We start from the raw sequence: 11593 nt of genomic DNA on the forward strand, positions 1-11593 counted from the left end.
TTGTGTGCAATACTTTTAGAATTATTAGCAATTTTAAAGTTCTTTAATTGCCGCTAAGCCTTTTTTAATGGCGGCCATTGATCAGGAGACTAGTGGATTTGTGGCCAATCTAGAGAAACTTAGCTCCGCAACAACAAAGATAACGCCTTCATTTATTATTTAAATCATGCTTAATCCGATCTGGAATTTTTTCGAGGAAATAAGCGTTTAAGATTTACTTCGTAATTTTTAATCTAGATATTTTGAGTTTTTATGTATTTTTGCCTTCTCGCGAAGTGAGAACTGAATTAATTAAATGAGAAATACTCAATCGTCTGTGAAAAACTGTTTCTTTTTTGTTTTGTTTGCTTAATTTCTTTTATACATCATTCTAACTTTATTATAGTATTTGAATAGAACACGTGGCAACGATTAGATAATTCTATTCTTTAAATGATATAAATTTTGTGCATTATGAGTTATAATATGAACGAAATATATAACTGTTGTATAATTATTGGATTATATAAAAGTTAACTTAGTTTCCGTTATATAATTATTACATAAGTTAACTGTTATATAATTATTAATACTGTTAAGTGAATCTAGCGCTAGAGTGTCGCTATGGTAAACAAATACTAGAGTGAATTTTAAAGAATGCATTTATTCTATTGTGGTTTATGCGCTGTGGGCGAAGTAGATTTAATTCAATCCAATAAGTTTAAATGAAATGCAAGAAAAAATGCGTATAATTTAATATTCCAATACAAGGAAGTCATGTGGTGTACACATCAGATTTTTTTTATTATTATTTTGATAACTTTAAATCAGATTTTATAGTTTTGTTCACTGTTCTTACAGGGATATTCAAAGATTTTGTTATAGCTCTTTGGGGGGGGGCTGGATTTTCCTTTAAAACATGAGATGTGACTTTAGATTTAATAAGAAGTATATGTACCTTTGTTGGGCATGCACTTTTTTTTTCCAGTCAAATGTGAAATTTGACGTTTCTTTCCTTTCGTATTAATTTTGTCACTTATTTTACGTGTAGAAATATTAAAACCATGATTTTTCACACTTTTTTTTTAATAATTGAATAAGTATTTCTTTTCGGACAGTGCAAGAATATAGCCTTCGGTCCATTGTTTATTTTTCAGCGACATTTTAAAGAAAACAATATTTTTAATGCTGTAGACGATAATTAAACCTTATTCCAATTTGATGCCAGTCACGTTTGTATTTTATCTAAAATTAAAATTTAAGTTCATGGAGAAAATCAAAGTCATTACAAAAATGTGTAAACACCCTCTGCAGGCAGGTATTTGTAAAATTCGGAAATATTTACGAAGTGCACTTCACTGAGATTTTATGTTTTGCAGTTGCGCTAAATTTCTGTTAATTCCATCTATAAATCAGCTGGAACCTTCTAAACGCCAATTGAGGAAATATGTTTGTAAAGAGACCATCGCAAGAACCCTTTTAACATCCGAGGTTGTACACACAACTAGATATGGGGTGAAATTGAAGGTTATTGGGGATAATATACTATAATTATGCAATCTTTGTTACTTCTTTTCGGGATGAACCGAGAGCCTTGCTCTTTTTTAAATACTATTTTCTTCGTAAAGTATTCTTCTGTTTTCATTTTGTTTGAAAGCACTCCTGACATATAAGATTGTAGAGACATTAGGTATTTTTTTAAAGCAGGAGAGATGGAAAATGAGCAACGTCCTCGCCGGGAATAGAACCACGGACCTCTGGAATACACACCCAGCGTGCTGACCACTACACTACGAAGGCATGCTGAGAAGGCGGGAGAAATACCTTATAAAGGGCAAGTGGGCTTTTAGGGGACCCAATCGCCCAATCCTGGGATGTGGAGAATAATCATCTCCTACCCTTTTAGTTCGGGCGCCACAGTAGAGATATTAGGTCATTTCCAAGCAGGAGAGAGGAAAAATGAGCAACGCCCTTGCCGGGAATAGAACCACGGACTTCTGAATACGCGCTCAGTGTGCTGACTACTACACTCCGAAGGCATGCTAAGAAGGCGGAAAAAATACCTTATAAGATAAGCTATACTACTGGTCAACCTAAGTTGAGAACACTGGATATACTAGAAAGTGTATGAGCCCGGCGAAAAATATAGTTCTACCGTTTCGAGAAGTAATATTGTAAAAATTACGCTGTGAAATATGAATACTGCTGAACAAGGAGAACGTAAGGAAAAAAAAAAAAAAAATGTGTGAAACGATACATTACTTTGAGTCCAGCTTTTTAATTAAAAATTTGCTAAATCATGTCAATCATTCGATGACCAGCAGGAAGACATCCCCCTTTTTCGGCATTATTGGCGAAACTGCAAATTCCAGCAACCCCGACAGTAGATAGAAAATGGGGGTTCACCTGCACGCGGTGTGCGGTGTGGGCGTGGTCGATGACGTCACACAGAGGGCGGAACCAAAGGCAACGTCATCACACTAGGAGGCGTGGTCACGAGTGGAGTTGAGGTGTTTTTAGATTGCTGATTGAGTTGTAGACCTCCTGCTTTTCATTTAAAGTTAGTTTTTTTTTTAAATTGGCAACAGGAAATATTTTCTGCATCTTAATTTTGATGATATAGCAATGCTGCCCTCTATTAATGGAAAAGTGAATTATATGTTTTAGAAATATATTTTTTAAGTCTGGTGTTAAAATGATTCAATGCGCGACTCTGAAAACAATGTAAAAGAAACAAATATAAAAAAAAAGACTTTCCTTTAATGATAGTTCATCATGTTATGAAAATGTAACTACAAGATAATTTTTTTTTATTACTCAATTTTATTCTGATACTTTTATCCTTTCTAGTTTTCCATGAAACTTTAACTTATTTCTCAGGTTTTCTGTTTCATAATAACATGTTCATTTACTGTCATATTTTTTTAATACTTAACGTTTCTAATTTATTTGTAATATTTTATTTAATTTCCACATACTATTTTTTTTTTCATACCTTTCATAAATTTCAGAATACCCTGATTTTTAACTTATACGTTATATTTCATAAACGTTCCCGCACGTGCTGTTTATTTGTTACATTACTTAATTTTAGATGCAATTTCACACTTTTTTTAACGTTATAATGTTCAATATATTCTGAATTTTAACTTCATTTACTTTTTTTAAAGCATTCTAGTATTCTATACACACTTTAACTTAGCGATATGAAATTGTATTTAAAAAGAAACGTTTATTTTTCGTGATCTTAGTTCTTTTACTAAATTTTCTACAGAATTTCTAATTTCTTTCACGTGTTTAACAATATCTTCCTTACATTACCGAATATTTTAAAAAAAAACTTTAAGTCTATAACTGTTAATTGCTTTTCTTACGTTCATGATTTCCCTTCTGTGTTTATATTTCTTAATTCTAGCTTAACTTATTTATTATAATGTTTTTATTTCTATCTCATCACTCGTAATTCCAACATTTTATCCCTTTTTATTCATTTTAACGATATGGATTGTTTTCATTTACTCCATATTCAAATATTTCCTTACAATTTTTATAATACTTGTTTTATTCCTCGATCATAATAGATCATCTACAGGTTTTACTCAGAAATTTCCATTCACAACTTTACAGTTTAATACCATTTATATCTAAATGTATTTCTTTCTCATATAGTTTTATGGTCTTCAAAGTTTCTAACATCATGTTTAGTTTTAAATCCCGATTACCTTTAAGTGTGTTGATAATTTTCATTTTTAATTTTACAACCACGTTCAGTGTTTCATCCACACATACCAAAATATTTCTTACATTTTCTGATATTTAGTCTATGTCATATTTCAGTACTTAAAATGAATTTACACTGCTCACACTATTATTTTTTCATGTTTTAGAGACACTAACTATACTAATTTTACTATTTTTCCTGCACTAATTGCATCTATGTCAGCACTCAGGATAAACTAGCAATTGTTTTGCATCACATGCATAAAGAAATTCTTAAAACCAACTTTTTCAATATCGTACTCAAATTACTGTTTTCCAGATGGGAATTACCAGTATTCTTTGGTTTTACTCTGTTACATCTTTTTAAATTTTAACATCTTACTTTTAATTCTAACATACATCTTTTGAACAGTTTTTTCTTTTAATGATAGCCTTACCTTATTTGTTCAAATTAATTCTTTCATTCACCTTCTTCACTACCTTTCAGTACCTTCATAATTCACTATGCAAACGCAATGTCTTTCACTGACATTCTGTTTAGTAATACCACAAGTTTCCTTAATCGACAAAAAGCGAATTATTTCTCATTTCAAAATAGAACTACTATATTTTTACACAAACATTACCTTTATCCATTCAAGCCACCCCTTAACCTGTAACTGACGTAGCGATAGGAAAGGAGATTCTTATCATATGCTCTTTCGACATTTGAGGTTTCTAGAACTTCTTTGACAAGTATATCAATACCATCAGAAAATATACTTAACACTTTTACCCAGTTTAAAGGCAACATACTGTTATAAGAATGGTTTTAGTTAAATTTATAACACAAATAAACACATTTTGTGCTAAATAGGCATAAATATTTAGATTCAGAATATTTCTTTTTAATCCGATGTAAGACTTGAATTTCATTCATGATACGGATTGTCTCTTGATTTTTTTTGTTTACCTTACACTAATAGAAAATTTTTATTTTACAAGTTCAGCTTTTAACGAAATAGAAATAAAAACTACGATACACCTGGTGTTTTTAAGAAAAGGAACTTTGATATATTTCTGGAAATGTAAATTTTAGAGTTTTTTTCTTTCAATAATGTTGATTTTCATTACTTTACTAATTTCAATAATTCTCTTATTAGCTAATATGAATGAAAGAAGATTGTCAAAAATGTGACACAGTATAATTCTTACGAACATACGTACCTTTACCAGCATACAGATATTACCGATTGAAATGAAGAAAGATACGGATATTTTACTCCAATCTACATTAAATTAAAAAAATATTTAAACTTTCATACATTCCAAAGAATAAACGAAAACTCAATAGATATTGTCATGTTTGTATATATGAGATAAAAGTTTTATGAATGGTATTTAAAGTAATGCTTAGAACTTTATAAAAGCGAACATTCACTATGTTAATACACATATCATCAGTTATTTACATTAATCAATGTAATATTAATCATTACATGTACTATATGCATATATATTTAAAGTTTAATTGTCTTACAATTGAATAATTAACTATTGAGAGAAAGAGGTTCATATCTTACACTATTTAATTCACATGGAACAAATTTTTCCATCAACCACATTGAACCAAGTTTATTAAATTCGCCAAAGCTCTTTTATTTCTGCATTTTCACACTCACGACACATTTTAAATGTAACTATTGATTACCATTTCAAACACCGATATCATAACTCAGTGTAAAACTACATCATAACTCATTTTTTCCCTACTAACTACAATTTTATATATTCAAGAAGTACATCTAAGACATGATCATTTTCTATGTTCTAGCAAATCGATTCAATTGCGAACATACTATTAAGACTTGCGATTTTAGAAGACTTGCATGTATTAACGATGTCAACGTTTCTTCGTTTTTATAAGATTCACATCAAATCATGTCGCATTCGAATGTGGTGTAAGAGATCACTTTTTCTTTTAAACACTTGTAAACAATGGATGCAATTTATAAGAAGAGAAGTATCATGCTGTTTCAAAACATCATCATCAACATATTTCTGTTTCTTTTGACACCGGCAACATTTAAAAAAAAAAGTTTCCTGAGATATTCTTCAAATTCTGTTTTACTTGAAAAAATGTCCGAACATTCAATACGATGTAAAGATTCATATTGTTTTAAATTCTTATGCTCACTAAATATTTTTTATCACGATTTACTCTTAAAAGTAACTTTATAAGTTTTCATATCCTTTTTACATGAAAAGAACTTGTGATTATTCACTACAAAATTCTAAGACGAGAAGCTTCGCGACTTTTCAAACTACAAACTTAAATTTCTTAGGACATACACTACATCTGATGTTTCTTTCATGAGATTTCAAATATCTTCAGATTACTCGTATTCAAGAAACCTTACAAATATATCACATAAGTTCAGCGAATAATCGCTTCATAAACTCTTAAATTTTCAACACGAGTGAATCACTTGAAGCATATACTGCACTGTAAACATACAATACTTAAAAAATTGTTATAAAAAATAAAAATACATTCATTTCACCAAGAAGCTTTTCTATTTAAATACATTTATTTAATTCCAAAGAACAAGTTTCTGTATTATACATAAAATATACTTAGAATTTTCTTTCATTAGTTAATATCAAATTAACAACAATATCCATTTACTGATATTTGATATACATGTTTGCTTTAAAATTAAAACTAAAATTTCAATATATTTCTATTAAAAAAAACATAAGGAAAAAAAAAAGTACTCATAACATCAACCAAAGACAGAAATTTAAATAGAATAGCTGTACTTATATTAGTGCATTTTTATAATCTTCATAACATTTCGATTCAAAAAACTTATTACAAAATAAATGAAACATTTTTTTCTGCCTTAAAGAATCTCTTATATTTTTAAAATTAATACATAAAAATATATCTTCCCCAATATATTTAATTCTATCCTCAACACTTATTATAATGCAATCATGTCTTGTTTGTGAAGGATGATTTACAATACAACCTTCGCATTTAAATAGTTTTTTAATCACTGAATTTAATTCAGTTTTGATAGAGTTTATGAGTTCTTTAAAAAGTTCATCATCATCACTTACCATATCCGAACAATTGTTTTTACATTTGATTTGCAACGGTAAAATAATTTCAAAAATACTTTTATATAAAGTATTAGATACATCAGGAATAATTTCTTTCAATTTTTTTAAAATATCACAGTTTACTTTTAGGTATGTAGGTTTTAGTTTAAAAGAATTTTCATCTTGTTTAAAAACTTGTTGAAAAATACGCTCACCTTCTTTGTTGAAAACTACCAACTCATTATTGCAAATGATGCTGGCAGTCGTATAGACAAGATTAAATTCATATATTTTTGAGGAAAATTCTTGCCATGTTGCAGGAGTTATAACAACACCGCGTGTAGTAGGGTATAATATTTTACTTTGTTCCACACATTCACGTAGATGAATGTTCATTCTGTTTTCAAACTGATTTATGGACACAAAATATCCCCAACCAAGAGTCCACTGCGCAATCAACTTCGAACTTTCTTTTTTCTGTTCTCGATTATTCGGCATGAAGATATTTTCAGGAACAGACTTCATATAGTGGGCAAACCAGTCATCCTCTGGAAGTTCATCCTCATTATCTTCCAAGCGTCGTTTTTTAATTTTCGAAATTTTTGTGTTTCGGAATGTGATACTAATTCTAGGATCTTTAACGTCAGGTTGAGAGGGTATTCCGTGCATCCAAAATTGATTCGTTGGGGGTTTCATTACAAGGAGAGTTCCATGAGTTAAGTCCACGCTTCGAGATGTGAAATTTCGCCTGGTAAATACCATTTCACGTTTTGCACCTAAACTGATGATAGGTATATCACTTTCAGGTTCGAGACAAGTTTCATTGTCTTTATGCGTTGAAATTTTCGCCACTCCGTCAGGATAATAGTTCAATAAAGCAAAATTATATTTTTCTCCAGTTATCGTTTCAACATAATCTTTTACATTTAGAAGAGTTTGAGTCCATGGTTCTGCACAAATGCTCGTTCCAGAGAATTCGTAACTAAGTCCTTCATCACCAAAACCGAGTACTTTTCTTCGTGGAACATATTGAGTCCCATTAATTTCAAAACTAATATTTTTAAAATCATAATTTGATAGTTCATCTAGCAAAATATCAGCTTCATTTCGTGAATAAAATTCTTCGTATAATTCCACATTTAACTCTGTATCACATATATTCCTCATATTCGCTTCTGAATCTAACGACAATTCTGAATGATATAGAAATACGTAGCATTCTTAAATAGCAAAAATTATCTAAAACATACATTAACGAAATGATTTCATCAACACTTATCGTAATACATTCTTGTCATGTCTTGTTTGTGAAGCCAGTCTTTCCGGCGTCATATGTGTAAAACTAATCATGATAGGATAGTGGGAAAGAGTTATAGTGTCCTAATGTTGCTATTCGGAACCTCAATATTACATATATGCATAAGGAGAATCGTAAAAGCATCATCGACTTATCATGATAGAGTAATGGAAAATTTCTAAAACTCTGATAATCATACGCGAAAGAATGTATTATCTTAAGGTTATTGTTGCTATTCCAAATTTGACAGTACATACAGAAGTGAAGGAAGATCCTTGATAAGCGCTGTAGACTTCACGTTATCATGATAACGTGCAGCACTTATCAAGGATCTTCCTTCACTTCTGTATGTACTGTCAAATTTGGAATAGCAACAATAACCTTAAGATAATACATTCTTTCGCGTATGATTATCAGAGTTTTAGAAATTTTCCATTACTCTATCATGATAAGTCGATGATGCTTTTACGATTCTCCTTATGCATATATGTAATATTGAGGTTCCGAATAGCAACATTAGGACACTATAACTCTTTCCCACTATCCTATCATGATTAGTTTTACACATATGACGCCGGAAAGACTGGCTTCACAAACAAGACATGACAAGAATGTATTACGATAAGTGTTGATGAAATCATTTCGTTAATGTATGTTTTAGATAATTTTTGCTATTTAAGAATGCTACGTATTTCTATATCATTCAGAATTGTCGTTAGATTCAGAAGCGAATATGAGGAATATATGTGATACAGAGTTAAATGTGGAATTATACGAAGAATTTTATTCACGAAATGAAGCTGATATTTTGCTAGATGAACTATCAAATTATGATTTTAAAAATATTAGTTTTGAAATTAATGGGACTCAATATGTTCCACGAAGAAAAGTACTCGGTTTTGGTGATGAAGGACTTAGTTACGAATTCTCTGGAACGAGCATTTGTGCAGAACCATGGACTCAAACTCTTCTAAATGTAAAAGATTATGTTGAAACGATAACTGGAGAAAAATATAATTTTGCTTTATTGAACTATTATCCTGACGGAGTGGCGAAAATTTCAACGCATAAAGACAATGAAACTTGTCTCGAACCTGAAAGTGATATACCTATCATCAGTTTAGGTGCAAAACGTGAAATGGTATTTACCAGGCGAAATTTCACATCTCGAAGCGTGGACTTAACTCATGGAACTCTCCTTGTAATGAAACCCCCAACGAATCAATTTTGGATGCACGGAATACCCTCTCAACCTGACGTTAAAGATCCTAGAATTAGTATCACATTCCGAAACACAAAAATTTCGAAAATTAAAAAACGACGCTTGGAAGATAATGAGGATGAACTTCCAGAGGATGACTGGTTTGCCCACTATATGAAGTCTGTTCCTGAAAATATCTTCATGCCGAATAATCGAGAACAGAAAAAAGAAAGTTCGAAGTTGATTGCGCAGTGGACTCTTGGTTGGGGATATTTTGTGTCCATAAATCAGTTTGAAAACAGAATGAACATTCATCTACGTGAATGTGTGGAACAAAGTAAAATATTATACCCTACTACACGCGGTGTTGTTATAACTCCTGCAACATGGCAAGAATTTTCCTCAAAAATATATGAATTTAATCTTGTCTATACGACTGCCAGCATCATTTGCAATAATGAGTTGGTAGTTTTCAACAAAGAAGGTGAGCGTATTTTTCAACAAGTTTTTAAACAAGATGAAAATTCTTTTAAACTAAAACCTACATACCTAAAAGTAAACTGTGATATTTTAAAAAAATTGAAAGAAATTATTCCTGATGTATCTAATACTTTATATAAAAGTATTTTTGAAATTATTTTACCGTTGCAAATCAAATGTAAAAACAATTGTTCGGATATGGTAAGTGATGATGATGAACTTTTTAAAGAACTCATAAACTCTATCAAAACTGAATTAAATTCAGTGATTAAAAAACTATTTAAATGCGAAGGTTGTATTGTAAATCATCCTTCACAAACAAGACATGATTGCATTATAATAAGTGTTGAGGATAGAATTAAATATATTGGGGAAGATATATTTTTATGTATTAATTTTAAAAATATAAGAGATTCTTTAAGGCAGAAAAAAATGTTTCATTTATTTTGTAATAAGTTTTTTGAATCGAAATGTTATGAAGATTATAAAAATGCACTAATATAAGTACAGCTATTCTATTTAAATTTCTGTCTTTGGTTGATGTTATGAGTACTTTTTTTTTCCTTATGTTTTTTTTAATAGAAATATATTGAAATTTTAGTTTTAATTTTAAAGCAAACATGTATATCAAATATCAGTAAATGGATATTGTTGTTAATTTGATATTAACTAATGAAAGAAAATTCTAAGTATATTTTATGTATAATACAGAAACTTGTTCTTTGGAATTAAATAAATGTATTTAAATAGAAAAGCTTCTTGGTGAAATGAATGTATTTTTATTTTTTATAACAATTTTTTAAGTATTGTATGTTTACAGTGCAGTATATGCTTCAAGTGATTCACTCGTGTTGAAAATTTAAGAGTTTATGAAGCGATTATTCGCTGAACTTATGTGATATATTTGTAAGGTTTCTTGAATACGAGTAATCTGAAGATATTTGAAATCTCATGAAAGAAACATCAGATGTAGTGTATGTCCTAAGAAATTTAAGTTTGTAGTTTGAAAAGTCGCGAAGCTTCTCGTCTTAGAATTTTGTAGTGAATAATCACAAGTTCTTTTCATGTAAAAAGGATATGAAAACTTATAAAGTTACTTTTAAGAGTAAATCGTGATAAAAAATATTTAGTGAGCATAAGAATTTAAAACAATATGAATCTTTACATCGTATTGAATGTTCGGACATTTTTTCAAGTAAAACAGAATTTGAAGAATATCTCAGGAAACTTTTTTTTTTAAATGTTGCCGGTGTCAAAAGAAACAGAAATATGTTGATGATGATGTTTTGAAACAGCATGATACTTCTCTTCTTATAAATTGCATCCATTGTTTACAAGTGTTTAAAAGAAAAAGTGATCTCTTACACCACATTCGAATGCGACATGATTTGATGTGAATCTTATAAAAACGAAGAAACGTTGACATCGTTAATACATGCAAGTCTTCTAAAATCGCAAGTCTTAATAGTATGTTCGCAATTGAATCGATTTGCTAGAACATAGAAAATGATCATGTCTTAGATGTACTTCTTGAATATATAAAATTGTAGTTAGTAGGGAAAAAATGAGTTATGATGTAGTTTTACACTGAGTTATGATATCGGTGTTTGAAATGGTAATCAATAGTTACATTTAAAATGTGTCGTGAGTGTGAAAATGCAGAAATAAAAGAGCTTTGGCGAATTTAATAAACTTGGTTCAATGTGGTTGATGGAAAAATTTGTTCCATGTGAATTAAATAGTGTAAGATATGAACCTCTTTCTCTCAATAGTTAATTATTCAATTGTAAGACAATTAAACTTTAAATATATATGCATATAGTACATGT

This window comes from Stegodyphus dumicola, chromosome 1, assembly GCF_044657685.1.
Source record: "Stegodyphus dumicola isolate Sdum_Otavi_A_Nest chromosome 1, ASM4465768v1".
NCBI lineage: Eukaryota > Metazoa > Arthropoda > Arachnida > Araneae > Eresidae > Stegodyphus > Stegodyphus dumicola.